Source organism: Oratosquilla oratoria, chromosome 32 (assembly GCF_046742065.1).
Source record: "Oratosquilla oratoria isolate Oo_2021 chromosome 32, ASM4674206v1, whole genome shotgun sequence".
In the NCBI taxonomy this organism is placed as follows: domain Eukaryota; kingdom Metazoa; phylum Arthropoda; class Malacostraca; order Stomatopoda; family Squillidae; genus Oratosquilla; species Oratosquilla oratoria.
Genome location: NC_134808.1, coordinates 13,931,220 through 13,944,589, shown reverse-complemented (window position 1 = coordinate 13,944,589; position 13,370 = coordinate 13,931,220). Strand labels below are relative to the sequence as shown.

General features: G+C 38.9%; 1 long non-coding RNA gene across 1 annotated transcript; it reads left to right on the top strand.

Moving 5' to 3' along the window:
• Positions 1–3,999: 3,999 nt before the first annotated feature.
• LOC143041785 (uncharacterized) lies at positions 4,000–13,130 on the top strand. Its single transcript, XR_012967817.1, has 2 exons — positions 4,000–4,841; positions 12,271–13,130. It is a non-coding gene; the product is annotated as an uncharacterized LOC143041785 (long non-coding RNA).
• The last annotated feature ends 240 nt before the right edge of the window (positions 13,131–13,370 follow it).

The window sequence follows — 13,370 nt, the reverse complement described above, 5'->3', positions numbered from 1 at the left end:
ATTCATTAGGAATAAAGTGGGTCGAGGTCGAGGATGCAAGGATCAAATTTTTCTGGTACGGTAGATTTGAGAGAAGTTTTTGGCAAAAGGTAAGAATATATATATATATATATATATATATATATATATATATATATATATATATATATATGTATATATATATATGTATATATATATATATATATGTATATATATATATATGTATATACATATGATATATATATATATATATATATATACATATATATATATATATATTATAGACCTAGAGAAAGCTTATGACAAGATAGACAAGAAGGCATTATAGGAGTATTGCAGATATATGTGTTGTAGGGGAAGCTCTTAAGGGTAGTTAAAAGATTTTACATGAATAATTGAGCTTGTGTTAGGGTTGGGAATGGTGAGAGTGAGTGGTTTGAGGTGAAGGTAGGGCTGCGCCAGGATTGTGTTATGTCACCATGTCTTTTCAAAGCATGTATATGGATTGGATGGTACGGGAGGTAGATATGAGGATGATGGACAAAGAATTAGAGATGGTTAGAGAGAGTGGAGAAAAGTGGGAGGTGAGCTGAGTTTGAGGGTTGGTCAGAGAACAGTTGATGGCAAAGTTTGGGAAGGTATGCGATATGAGGAAGTTGAAAATAGATGCGGGTAAATGCAAGCAAGTTGTAAGATGCACAGGAGGTGAGGCTGGCAGTAAGTTGAAAATGAGTTGGGAGAGAAATTAGAGGAAGTGAATAATTCTAAATATATATGGTCACATTTAGTAGGGAATGGACAAGTGGAGGTGAACGTGAAATGTAAATTGAAGGAAGTAGGTAAATGTTTTGGGGTGAATGAAAAGTGATACAAGAAATAGTTATCTGAGATGTATACGAAGAGAGGACTTTATGAAGGGGTGATTGTGTCTACGACACGGTATGGGGTAGAGTTTAAGGGAGGTAGAGGGGAATAATTTAAATGTGTTTGAAATTAAATGTTTCAAAAGTATGGTGGGTGTTATGAGGATGGATAGAATAAAAAACGAGGAGGTGAGAGGGAGAGCTGGAGTGGAAATGAAGCTGGCAGGCAGGGTAGACAGAAGAATACTGAGATGGTTTGGGGACATGGAAATAATGAAGAGACTGGAAAAGACGTGGAAAACATAGGTGTATATTGTGAACTTAAGGGGAAGACAAAGAATAAGAAGGATGTATGGGGTGAAGGGGACTTTGAGTAAAAGGGATGGATCAAGGAAGGGAGAAAGCAAGAGAGTACGGGGAGAAATGTGAATAGAATCTAAATTGACGCAGTCCAAAGGGATTTATTCTTGTCTTCTCTACTTTCGTACGAGGGGATGAGAAGGGAGGGTCGTTGTGTAAATAAAGCAGCTGGTCATGCAGTGGATGCACTGTGTCTTGCTGCATTACTTCTGATCCGGGCAGTAGGTATGGGAATTACGATAAAAGGGAAATGGATGACGGATGAGAGTGGGGTGGGTTGGGGGGTGATGATGGTTTGGCCGGCTCCCTTCCTTATATGGTGGAGGAATTCTATTGGTATATAGATAGATGTCTCCTCCATAACCTTACAGATATGTTTGTTGGGTGTTGAGTTATTCGTGATCATCACCTCTAGATCGTCCTCCTAATTTGTTTTTGTAATGATTTCACTTTCCAGTGGATAATTCAATTATGAGCTTTTTCATCTATTACACATGCCTTGCATTGGAATTAATTTTCTAAGCTTGGCCTCAGGCATATATGGTGCCTGGACTTTTTCGGTACTCCTCATCTTTTATAATTTTTCATGATTCTTGCATCGCCCGCAAACATGTAATATTGGTTTGCCGTACCTTCCATCATGTTATCTTATAAATATGAACTTGATAAGTTTGTCTTCTCAAAACTGAGTCTACCTTGGCTGTATGATTCGTTTCTAGTCTCTATTTTGCCCACTTTCTAACTAAAATTCGAACGCTACCTGATCGCCTACTTTGAGACAAACCTACTTCATTGAACTAATAGTGTCTGGTTCTTTGGTATGAATCAAGTCCACTCCCGTTGGGGTGTTTTCCCTCACTCAAATTTTACTCATTAGGTCACTGCGTTATCCATTGCAGCACTTAAACTATTACACTAGGAATCTTCAATACAACAAATCTCCCATTCTTCCTAGTTCACCTCTTTACAGTCTTCCACAAAGATTATATATATATATATATATATATATATATATATATATATATATATATATATATATATATATATATGTATATATCTGTATATATATATATATATGTGTGTGTGTGTGTGTGTGTGTGTGTGTGTGTGTGTGTGTGTGTGTGTGTGTGTGTGTGTGTGTGTGTGTATTCACCTCGGATCTGCTGCAGTCTCTGTCGAGACAGCCAGACACTACCCTACGGCAGTGAGCTCAGAGCTCATTATTTGCCGATCTCTGGGTAGGTCTGAGACCACTCACACTCCACACACCGGGACAGCAAGGTCACAACTCCTTGACTAACGTCCCGTACCTACTCACTGCTAGGTGAACAGGGGCTACACGTGAAAGGAGACAAACCCAACTTATCTCCGCCCGGCCGGGGAATCGAACCCCGGTTCTCTGACTTGTGAGGCCAGTGCTTTACCAGTCCGCCACCGAGCCGTGTGTGTGTGTGTGTGTGTGTGTGTGTGTGTGTGTGTGTGTGTGTGTGTGTGTGTGTGTGTGTGTGTGTGTGTGTGTGTGTGTGTAATGAGGAAATACAAGTCTAATGTTTTCTGATATCCAGCGTTTATGATAAACCCCATGAAGCAATTTAAGGGAAAAATGGTTGAGTATAGCACTTATCTAGGTAAAAAATAAATTGATAAGATGCCTCGCAGAAGGCGTACATCTTCGTACGAATCAGTTAAAAAAAAATGAAGAAAAAAATATGATACTGAACGAGGAAAGAGAAGAACGAGAATACTGGCGAGACGGTATGGCGTGGAATGCCACAAATGTCGGTATTGACCCCAGCCATGCGTATTTACCAACGTTGCCTGAGGTTGCCCTGGATATACTCCATGGCACCTAGCAATCGTCCTTGGGTCTCAATGGTCTTTTCAGGAAACACTAAACTTTTGTTTGTGCCGTGCCATTGTGGGGTTATTTGTATGTCACCAGCTCGTAACAACAGAATAGCAGTTTCCGATTGTTTCAGCTCTCTTACAGTGGAGGTAATGTAAATGTAGAGGTAATTGATAGACCCAGTCTAAAGAAAATTTGGAAGTACTTGGTGACTGCAGCTTTAGATGGAGATGCTGGTTTCGACTAGATCTGAAGACAAACGACAGGGTAGATGACACTTCCCAACAACTATTTGATAATTGTTGAAAGCCAGATGAGAAAAATAAGTTCTGACCATCTACAAATCTTCAGAAGGGAATGTGTGGACAGGCTACGTCCAGTGACTACAATGTGAGGACACATGAATATATCTAGTAAAAATAAGAAAACAATACCCTTAACTACTTAGAAAGTACAATATACTCCCAGCGGAGTAGGTTAGTATCCAGAATAAATGGTTACAAACTCAAGTGTGATAGAACAAAAACAAAAATACAATGGAAATATGGTGCGTCAAGTGAACGTTTGTTCTCAAAATAGTAACAACACCAATAATAATAATAATAATAATAATAATAATAATAATAATAATAATAATAATAATAATAATAATAATAATAATAATAATAATAATAATAATAATAATAATAATAATAATAATTATTATTATTATTATTATTATTATTATAATAACAACAATAATAATAATAATAATAATGATAATGATGATGATGATGATGATGATGATGATGATATGACGATGATGATGATGATGATGATGATGATGATGATGATGATGATGATGATGATGATGATATATGTGATTGTAAAAATATATATATATATATATAAATCCACCTTAACATTCTTGCAGATTACATGTCAACTGTATTGAGTGGAGACTACAGTCATATGACAAACATTGTAAACTTCATGAAATTTCAAGGGATGCAGTTTATTTAGTGACATGTTTCGATACGCTGGCTGCATGAAGACCAAACATCATGTCGAAAACGTTCTCGTCGTGGATAGCGAGTCCACTGTTGAGGATTTGTTTGTTGCATGTTGCAACTATTCCTGAGGCGGCATAGTTATACTTCCTGAGTAAATATTCCTTCTCAAGGTTCACTTTTACCTAGGCCTTTAACATAAACTACATATTAAATTTGATGTCATCAAACGATGTAATCCGAGTTTAATGTTACAACGCAATAGTTTCTATCAGCTACGGGGTTCAACACTCATTTCGGCTGCCAAAGTCACGTGCACATCGAGCGAATGAGAGGAAACCTCCTTTTGCTGTCCAATCATCCACTTCATAACATACCAGGTAGGTTATAGGTTAGCCAATCACATGCCTGCGACACACTTGGGAGGCGGGCCCTCGGTTCTATATATAGGACTTGTGACGTGTGCATCAGCTGAGACTAACCCAGACTATCAAAGAGTACGCTTGGTACCTATCTCAACAGATTTTAACATCCTGTGTAAACTCAAGTTGACGGAATTCAAGGAGCAAAGATGTCGGACGCATACTTCGATGAATACGACCATTACAACTTCGATGACAAACTGACACATTCCAGAGGAAGCGGGAAGCAGCGGTCGAAGGTGGAGGCAGAACAAAACAAGAACCACGACGTTACGGGACACACGAGGAAAATCGTTAACAATATGAAAAATAATGAAATAAACAACAGACAAGAAAAAGCTACAGGGCCGAAACATTAACATAAATTTCGCACGTAAATCTGGTAAGTACTGCACGTTTGAAGGACAAACTAAGTGGCACTTCGGTGTGCTTACATGGAGCGTAGAGGAATTGCGGATTCATGACATGTAAATATTAGATTTTAATATTTGTTTAGATTTTTTTTTTTTTGTGGCTTACTTGAGTAGTAAACTTTCATTTTTAATGTTAACCTTGCTGAAGACCAGATATTTTGTTTTTTGGGAATGTGTTTTGACTGAACTTGTCAAAATTAAATCGTTGAGAGGTAGTATTTTCTGGTGAATTGATTCAGATATGAAGCTATTGAGCTGAATTTACTCAGTAGGGCTTGGATATTGTCGCAGTGTTTGTCGCTAGTGGAACTGGTTAGGCTTAGCTTTCCCAACGGGAGGTGGGCTTTATTGAAAGTGTAGGGGTAGGGGCACATGGTACATACGCATTGTTATACATCTTGTTAAATTTTACATCAGTAATTGGATTAAAGTTATTAGTTCATATTGTTGTCCAATGTGTCCACAGTAAGAGAGCAACTGGAGAAATTTAGTGCTAGGCGAACAAGTTTGGAATATAGACCTTGTAAGCTTTTCAAACAGTGTCATGAGATTCCTCTAATTCGTAAGGTAATTATGGGGATGGTTCATGGTCGTACAGATGAAGGGGAGGTGCGATGCAATATAGTCGCAGTGAAGCACAACAGTTATGGTTGAATTGTACAGTCGAATAGAAGTGAACAGCAGTCAGTTGTATGTAGTGCTTTTCAACACTGTATTTTGTGTTTTGAATGTCGACTAGGTATGTCCTCAAAATACGACCATAAAATTCCTAATGTAGAGCGAGACCAATCTGGTGGGCAATTTTTTTTTAATTAGAGAGGGATTCCTCCGTTGTTGAATGTTATCTGGCTGAAGTTGAACATAATCACCTGACGGCAACTTGAGCAATTGTTGCAGTTGCAAAACGCAGTGATATGTATAGAAGTAAAACGCAGGTATAGTGGAAAGGGGGGTTATTAGATATTGACCACTAATGTGCGTGGGCATTTTTGTATCTTAGCTACTGCCATGTGGGGTCGAATCTTCTTGACAGCTTCCCTCTACCAGCCCTGTCGTACAAGTTATCCTGAATAGTCATCTGCACTATTCGTCCAAATCGTCCTTGGTCACGTCGAACTTAGGTTTCAAGGTGTTCATTGTGTACTAATATTTTCTTTATACGTTCGGTGGACCACGGGTATTCAGTCTTCATTTTTCGGGATGACTCCCGTTTTTAACCCTCCAAGATTAAAATTTCTACCTTTAACGATACCACTATGCACACCTCGCTCAAAACCCATCGTCAGTATTGTTCGTCGAAACGTAGTTGAAGGTTGTGTGTGCGCGCGCGCTCGTGTGTGTGTTCGTGTTCTTGCATGTGTGCCCGCACTTGCTCTGCACGGTATGGTCTACATCAGGCGCGGATACAAGCCCCCCCCCCCCAAACGCCCCGAGTATGAAGAACAATGGTGATGGTCTATTACCATTGTTCACTCATCTCGAGTTTGATTCTCCTTGGATAAACACTTCATAGTGCAAATTTATTATTTTAATTAAATTTCTGAATTATATATGATTTTGCATACAATTACAAGCAAAACAGACAGGTTTCTGGAGCAATCTCCAACCCAACAGCATTATTCTTAGGGTTAAAATATCGGCGTGTTTCAAGTATCGGTTATCGGGTCGCCCCCCCCCCCCCCATAACATTACTGGATCCGCGCCTGGTCTACATACAGTACAACACTTGACGTAAGGTTCAAAAAGGGTTAATCAGGATAAATACGCGCGCGCGCCTGTCTCAGTGTGATTATAATATAGGGTGAATGTGAGGCATCTATGTAAGAGTGGATAGCTATCGATTGGGTAGATCAAACCTGAGAAGGAATGGACATACAGAAAGATTGAATGAGGAAAGATTAACAGTGCAAAACTGAATAGTAGTTGATAAAACTGAGAACAAAGGTTGAGGCGGATTAAATGATATAGCCGGGCAATTTAAAGGTTGAGGCGGATTAAATGATATAGCCGGGCAATGGATAAAAGTGTGTGCGTAAGTGCGCGTGGTACACTAAAACATAAGGCATGTTCTGATTATGCTGTCATGGATTTGACTATTCTATACCTAAAATGGATTTAACTCTGCCACAGAACAATGACAGGGTATTGACATTATTCAGTTCCGGAATGTAAATGTTCGTACCTATCCAATTTCCCTTTTCGAATACTTGGCTCTATACACATTTGCAGTGCATGTTGGGTACCAGTGGCATAGCCATATGTATTTAGGAATGATAGGTAAAATCAGTCTGTCTTTAAGAGTAGTATTCAATGGAAGGGATAACGTATATGCATGCACTCTTCCTCACAATATCTTCTTTGTCGCACTCCCTCCTCCTCACACCCCCTACCTCCCCTCCCCCTCCCTCTTCCCCCTCCCTCTCCCTCATCCCACTCTTCCTCTTCCCCCGCACTCCCTCCTCAAAGCGTGTCGTCAGGAGACTTTTGGTCCATAACTAGGTCGGATGCGAAAAAATAATGATATATAAATAAAAATATAATAAATAGTTTAAATAAATGCATGGGTATAGTTAGATAATAACCAAACAGGTAAATAGTAAATAATAATAAATTGACATATAATTAATAATAAATTAAAATCGTGCAAATAATAATACAGACAAATGGTAACAAATAAAATAAGTGACTCGTTACAGCATCTAAATGATTCTTAAAGCTTCGAACTGAACAACATTGTACTGGTTCTGCAGGAAGTTTATTCCATTCATTAACTACACGGTTGGCGAAGTTTCTACCCACTTCAAAATTAAATCCATATCCTGACAGTATGAGATCTTTTCTGATTCTCGTTCAGTGTGAATTTTTTTTTTTTCACTTTTGTTGTCAATTCCCTTTAGAAATTTAAAAACCTGTATCAAGTCACCACTGAGTCTACACTGCTTTAGGGAAAACATATTAAATTTTGGCCGAATTTCGTACTTTTTTTTTTTTTTTTTTTTTTTTTTTAGAATCAGTTTTTTGTGGCTCGCCGTTGTACCTTTTCCAATCTGCCAATGTCTTTCATGAGATTAGGTGACCATACGGAAACAGCATAAACCAAATGTGGACGAACTAACGATTTATATAGTTCCCCTCCCCCGCACTTCCTTCTTTCCCCTGGTCTCCCCTCCTTCCTATATCTCCTCTCCCCCCGCACTCTCTCACACTCCCTTATTTTTTTTTTTTTTCTTTAACTCTTACACTCCATGGGGAGGACACCTATTCCCATTATCAGTAGGGCTTAGTGGCATCCTATGTAAACAAATTGGGAAATACGAAAGTCGATTTTGCAGCGTCCAAACACATTTTCAGACCACAAAACAAATGTATCAGTCTGAAATTACGATGCTAAATTCACTTAGTGTATGTGCATCAATGTGGGGTGTCGCAGAACTACAAGTCTTCTCTGGTATAGAGAATGCGGAAGGTTAATGGAACTCATTTGTGAAGAATGTATTCGAGGGGATGACGACTGTTGTGATTGTGTCCCACGAACAAAGTTACTAACTTAGAGATCGAGGAGATACAAGCTTGGCTATCACTGGCGTACACGCGGCTTGGCTGTTATACTCTTATACTCGGTTATACTTTTATTCACACACACACACCTGCCTTCGTCTGATATTTTTTCAGTTATAATAATAAAAAAAAACATTGATTTGTATACCTTCACAGAAATTACAAATTACTCATTGTACTGAGAGGTTTAATATAAGTGTGCCGCTCTACATCGTAGGGGTATCATTGAACTGAATAGAATAGTTACTAGGAATAAGTGCCTTTGGTACTGAATGGGGATTAAAGGGGTTGGTGCAAACCACCGGGCGATGAAATGCGCACGATCGACTCGTGGTTTCTGGCGCTGTGCCAGGGCCTGAACTGGGAAAAGCGCTGGGGACGACACAGATCAAGCCGTGCCTTGCCGTCCGATTTGGTTAGTGTAAAATATGTTATTAGTGGACCTCGAGTGTTTAGATTGTTTGAAGCTTTGTAAGCATTTATTTTCAGCTGTCGACAGCAATACTATTTTTGTGGTCTGAAAGTATTTCTGTGCAGCACAGGTTGTAAAACAACTTTTTACCCGGAGGCAAACGCGAAGGATTTTGTTGTTCTACATTTTCTCTAAAAATCATTAGAACTAGTTGACAAATGGACAGGCTCAAGGCGTGAAAATAGGATCTTGAAGTAACGCTAGTAGAAGATTCAAACATCGCAAGAATCGAGAACTGGCCGTATACTAGAACAGTAAAGGAAGAAATCAATGAAGACGAGCCCCCCACTACCATTCGATTGGCGTTCCATTCGGGTGCGCCAATCAAAGTCGGAACAGGCTATAAATTACACCCATGGGGAAGGGTAAACGGGATCAACAGACTCGTGAAGGGGTGCAGGTATGTGTAAGTTTTGCTCTCACTATAATGGTATTCCGGAAGTAGACTAAGGAAAAGATCGTCCATAAGACTAACCTAGCGTAAAAATTAATGTACGTGGTTCCAGGTTTTTTGTTATCCTCAGCAGTTGTAATTGCGAACTATGTTATTTTCATTATTTGTGTTTCATGTATCTGACTTGTTGGCAAATAAACTTCTTATAACCACCTTTATTGTAGCCCCCAACCCCATGAAGCACACGACGCACCCACACTCGCACCAACGGCTGTACGAGACCTTGGGTTAGCTTTGTTTAGCAAGTTGTATTGTGCTGTCACCTATTTATTATTATTGTTGTTGTTTTATATATATATATATATATATATATATATATATATATATATAATGTATATCGTGTGTGTAGGCGGAACTTTCTCTGAACATGAAACGAATAGGAAGATGTATGATAAAAATTCCTTTTTGCCGTAGCTATGGGTGTACAATGTGTCATGGGTGTGAAATTAGTGAAACCATTGTATGAATTTGGTGACGACCTTGAGGCTAGGTTGCGGGTGTACGTGATCAGTGTGTCGTACAACGTATGCAGCTGCCGAGCCGACTGATGAGTCAGGCGGCTTAGCCAGCGCGTTGTAGGAGAACATGGATTTTGCCGTGGATCTCATCTGCGCAGTAAATGTGCACGTAGTTATGCCACATTGTAATCAATGGTAGTGATTGATAGAATGTATTCTGTATGATGGCAATCCGAGCGCTTGTAAGCATGATTGTGTGGAATATTAAAATCCCCTCACCCACCCACACACGGCAAAGGTAAACTGATTGATCACGAATACAGGATAGCATTAAAGAACATGGTGGATCAGTTACTTTGGCGGAAGCTATATAATCACGATCTTTACAGTAATAATGGATTATGCCTTTTATAATTAGTTTGTTTCCTTGAACGCATAATATATAGTAGGCCTGAACAAGAGTTAGGTTTATTGTTGGTAGTGAAGTTGACTCGAGCTCGTCTCGTACCGAGGTGCATGAACGTGAACCTCGGTAGAGTGGATCGGAACCCCGATACTGGAACATGTACACTTCGACCCGGCTAGGAGCGACCGAGTCGAGCGTTGGGACCTGTTGCTAGGCTGGTTGGTTATAGCCTCGTTGACTGCCAGACTCAGTGGTAACTCTGTTACTGTCAGTCATGTTTTTCTACAGTGACACTCGTAGATGCTTATAAAAGATTGCCGTTACTGAAAAGAATATTGATGATAGTTTCGTCAATAGTAACTATTCTGTTTTCATAGCCGTAGAAAGTTCTTTGAAATAAATGTAAGTTGGATTTTAGTAAAGACAGACAAATGATTTAGTTTGAACAGAAATCTTGACATCTCAACAGAAACTGAGATACTGACTGAAAAATGTTTGGTGATTAGCTGGGTCTAAGGACTGTTTCCATTTTGGAAACTGAAAAAAATCGCCATATCATAACCGGGTTGTAACTTGCATCATCAGAATTAAGCGTACAGATAACATGTAACTTAAATCCCACGTTCACATGCTTATGTTTCGGTATAGGTGCAGTTAATGCATCGCAACCTAGCAAAGAAAGATAAATGTATTTACAATTGTCAGTTCAGCTTTCATCATGACTTCCTCGTCGGTATCACGAAGGATCGGTCTTGTTAGATACACATCCGTTGCAGAGGTGAAAGAATACATAGTATTTGTGTCATTTCGGTAAAACTAGTGGGACAGCGAAGTGGTCCACATCACTGCGAAATGACTCTACACACCACATAATCAAAGCACGGAAATACTAGAACTATGTATCGAAAGACACTGTGGAGAATGAAAAGTATTGGAACTTTAATTTATTCACATGCTCCTTCCTGAACAAGTGTATTGATGTGGAGGAGTTCTGATTTAGTAGTATGCAGTAGTGCTTAGACCCTGCAAAAAAAAATTCGTTGACGGAATGTGCGTAGCGAGTTCTAGGAAGACTGTTTTTTTGTGTGTAGCTCCACAATTGTGATGCGGGAATAATGAAACTAAGGATTTTTTTGCATATTTCGATCATCCGAGAATACATTCGGATGTAATCCAAAATTATTTAGCCTCTGAAGGGAGAATAGGTGAAACTATTCTTAAATCGTTCACCCAGGGTTGATCAAAACGATATATATATATATATATGTGTGTGTGGGTGTGTTTTGTTTGTTTTAACCTAGTATTTTACGGGAAGAGCTATGATCGTAGTGACCCGCTTTTGTATCTTTCCTAATCCACTTTGGTCATAAGTCGTGTATAGTTTTAGCACTCACTGTTTCCTCCTTCAGTTTGTTTCTGTGTGGGAAGATATGCTATTTCAGATCTCTTCTGTAACTGTCCTTAAGTTTCTTCTCGTGTCCTCTTGTTTTTCTTGTCCCATTTTAGCAAGTCACCTCTACCAAGAATTTCCATTCCTTTCATAATTCTGTAGATTGTTAGCAAATCTCCACTTTCTCTTTGTTCCAGGGTTGGTAGATTTAGTTTATCCAATCTTGCTCGTATGTCAAATTGGAGTGTTTGTGCCATCTTTGTCGTTGCTCTTTGAATTCATTCTAGTTTATATTTTTTGGAACTAGGTGACCATAGTGCGCATGCATGTATGTTTATGAATATATGTGTATGTATATAAGTGTATATGCATGTTTATGTATATATTAAGCATTGTCTTTAGATGTGTAGATTTATTGTTTTCAATGTCAATAGATATTCCGTTCCCTGTCATGATTGCCCGTGGACAAAGCAAATATACCAATGAAAGCTAAGTGCCTCCTGGTGTAAACATCGGAGTGTTTTATTCAAACATGGTGGCATACCACGTGTATAGCAGAATGTTCACACTTTAGGTATTCCTTATTTTTTGCATTTTTCTATTTAACGTTTCATAGTGATTTTCAGAATTGCATTAGTAATTTTTGTACTTTTTTCACAGATCTCAAGGCGTTGGACCAAAGCGTGTAGGATAATGTGACTGGAGCCGCCTTTGGGACAGAGGATGGAACAGCATATGGGCATGGGGCAGCAGTGCCATGAACTCTGGGAGTGAGTGGATGAGTGAATTGCAGTTTGTGGAATGGAATGATTGTACTGTTGGACGTAAGGGTGAAAGATTAAATGGTCATTCTTAAACTGCGAAATGCTACACCAGCCAAGAGTTGATGAATAATTGCTTGTTCTTGGACCCTACAAAGTTTTCACGCCTCCTATGTTTATTGATATATACATATCTATATTGTATTGTGTCTTGCTCTTTGAGACACAGTTGTTCACACTTGTGGTATTATTAAAGGAAAACTTCATTCAGGTTGGGTTTAGAATTTAGGATTGGTGTGGGGTGTCTTTCTCATTGTTTTATTATGAATGTTTGTTTCTATTTTAGATATATCTTTCATTATAGTATTGGCTAGTGTTTAGCCGATGTAGTATACATTTTGCTACATGTTCACACCCAATGTGTACTCGTGTATGTTGTGTGTATGGATTACTGGGGTGTATGTATTGTGTGCATGTAGGTGTACACTACAAAATAATTTGGTCCGTGTTCAATCAAGGTAATTGTTACAAAAAAAAAAAAAAAAATGATTTAATTGCTATGTTAATAGGTTTAGACACTCTTACCGTCCAGTTCTTCCCCAATAGTTTGAAGTTAAGTCTGGCAACATAAAAGTTCAAGACTATTCAGACTTCATTGCCAAAGGACTAGACCACGTCTTGGAGGCTGAGGTTAAGAGTTTGTCTGAAGACTTTCCTCCTGTTGTCTCTGGTATTGTGATAATAAATTATGACTTTGTAGTGGAATAGTTTGCTTTTAACCTTTTTATATTTCTTGAGGTCAACAGCATTAATCAAATAACTAATGTGTAATGATGGTGCAATCTGACAAATTTTATACATAGCCCCAATAACCAGAGGAGCAGAATGTTACGAATCACTCACTCACTCACTCTGTTGGATCTTGAACCTCGTGTAGATTCTGGTCCGCCAACAGTAATCCTCTCCATACCCTTCGGTCCTGTGCTACTTCCATCCAGG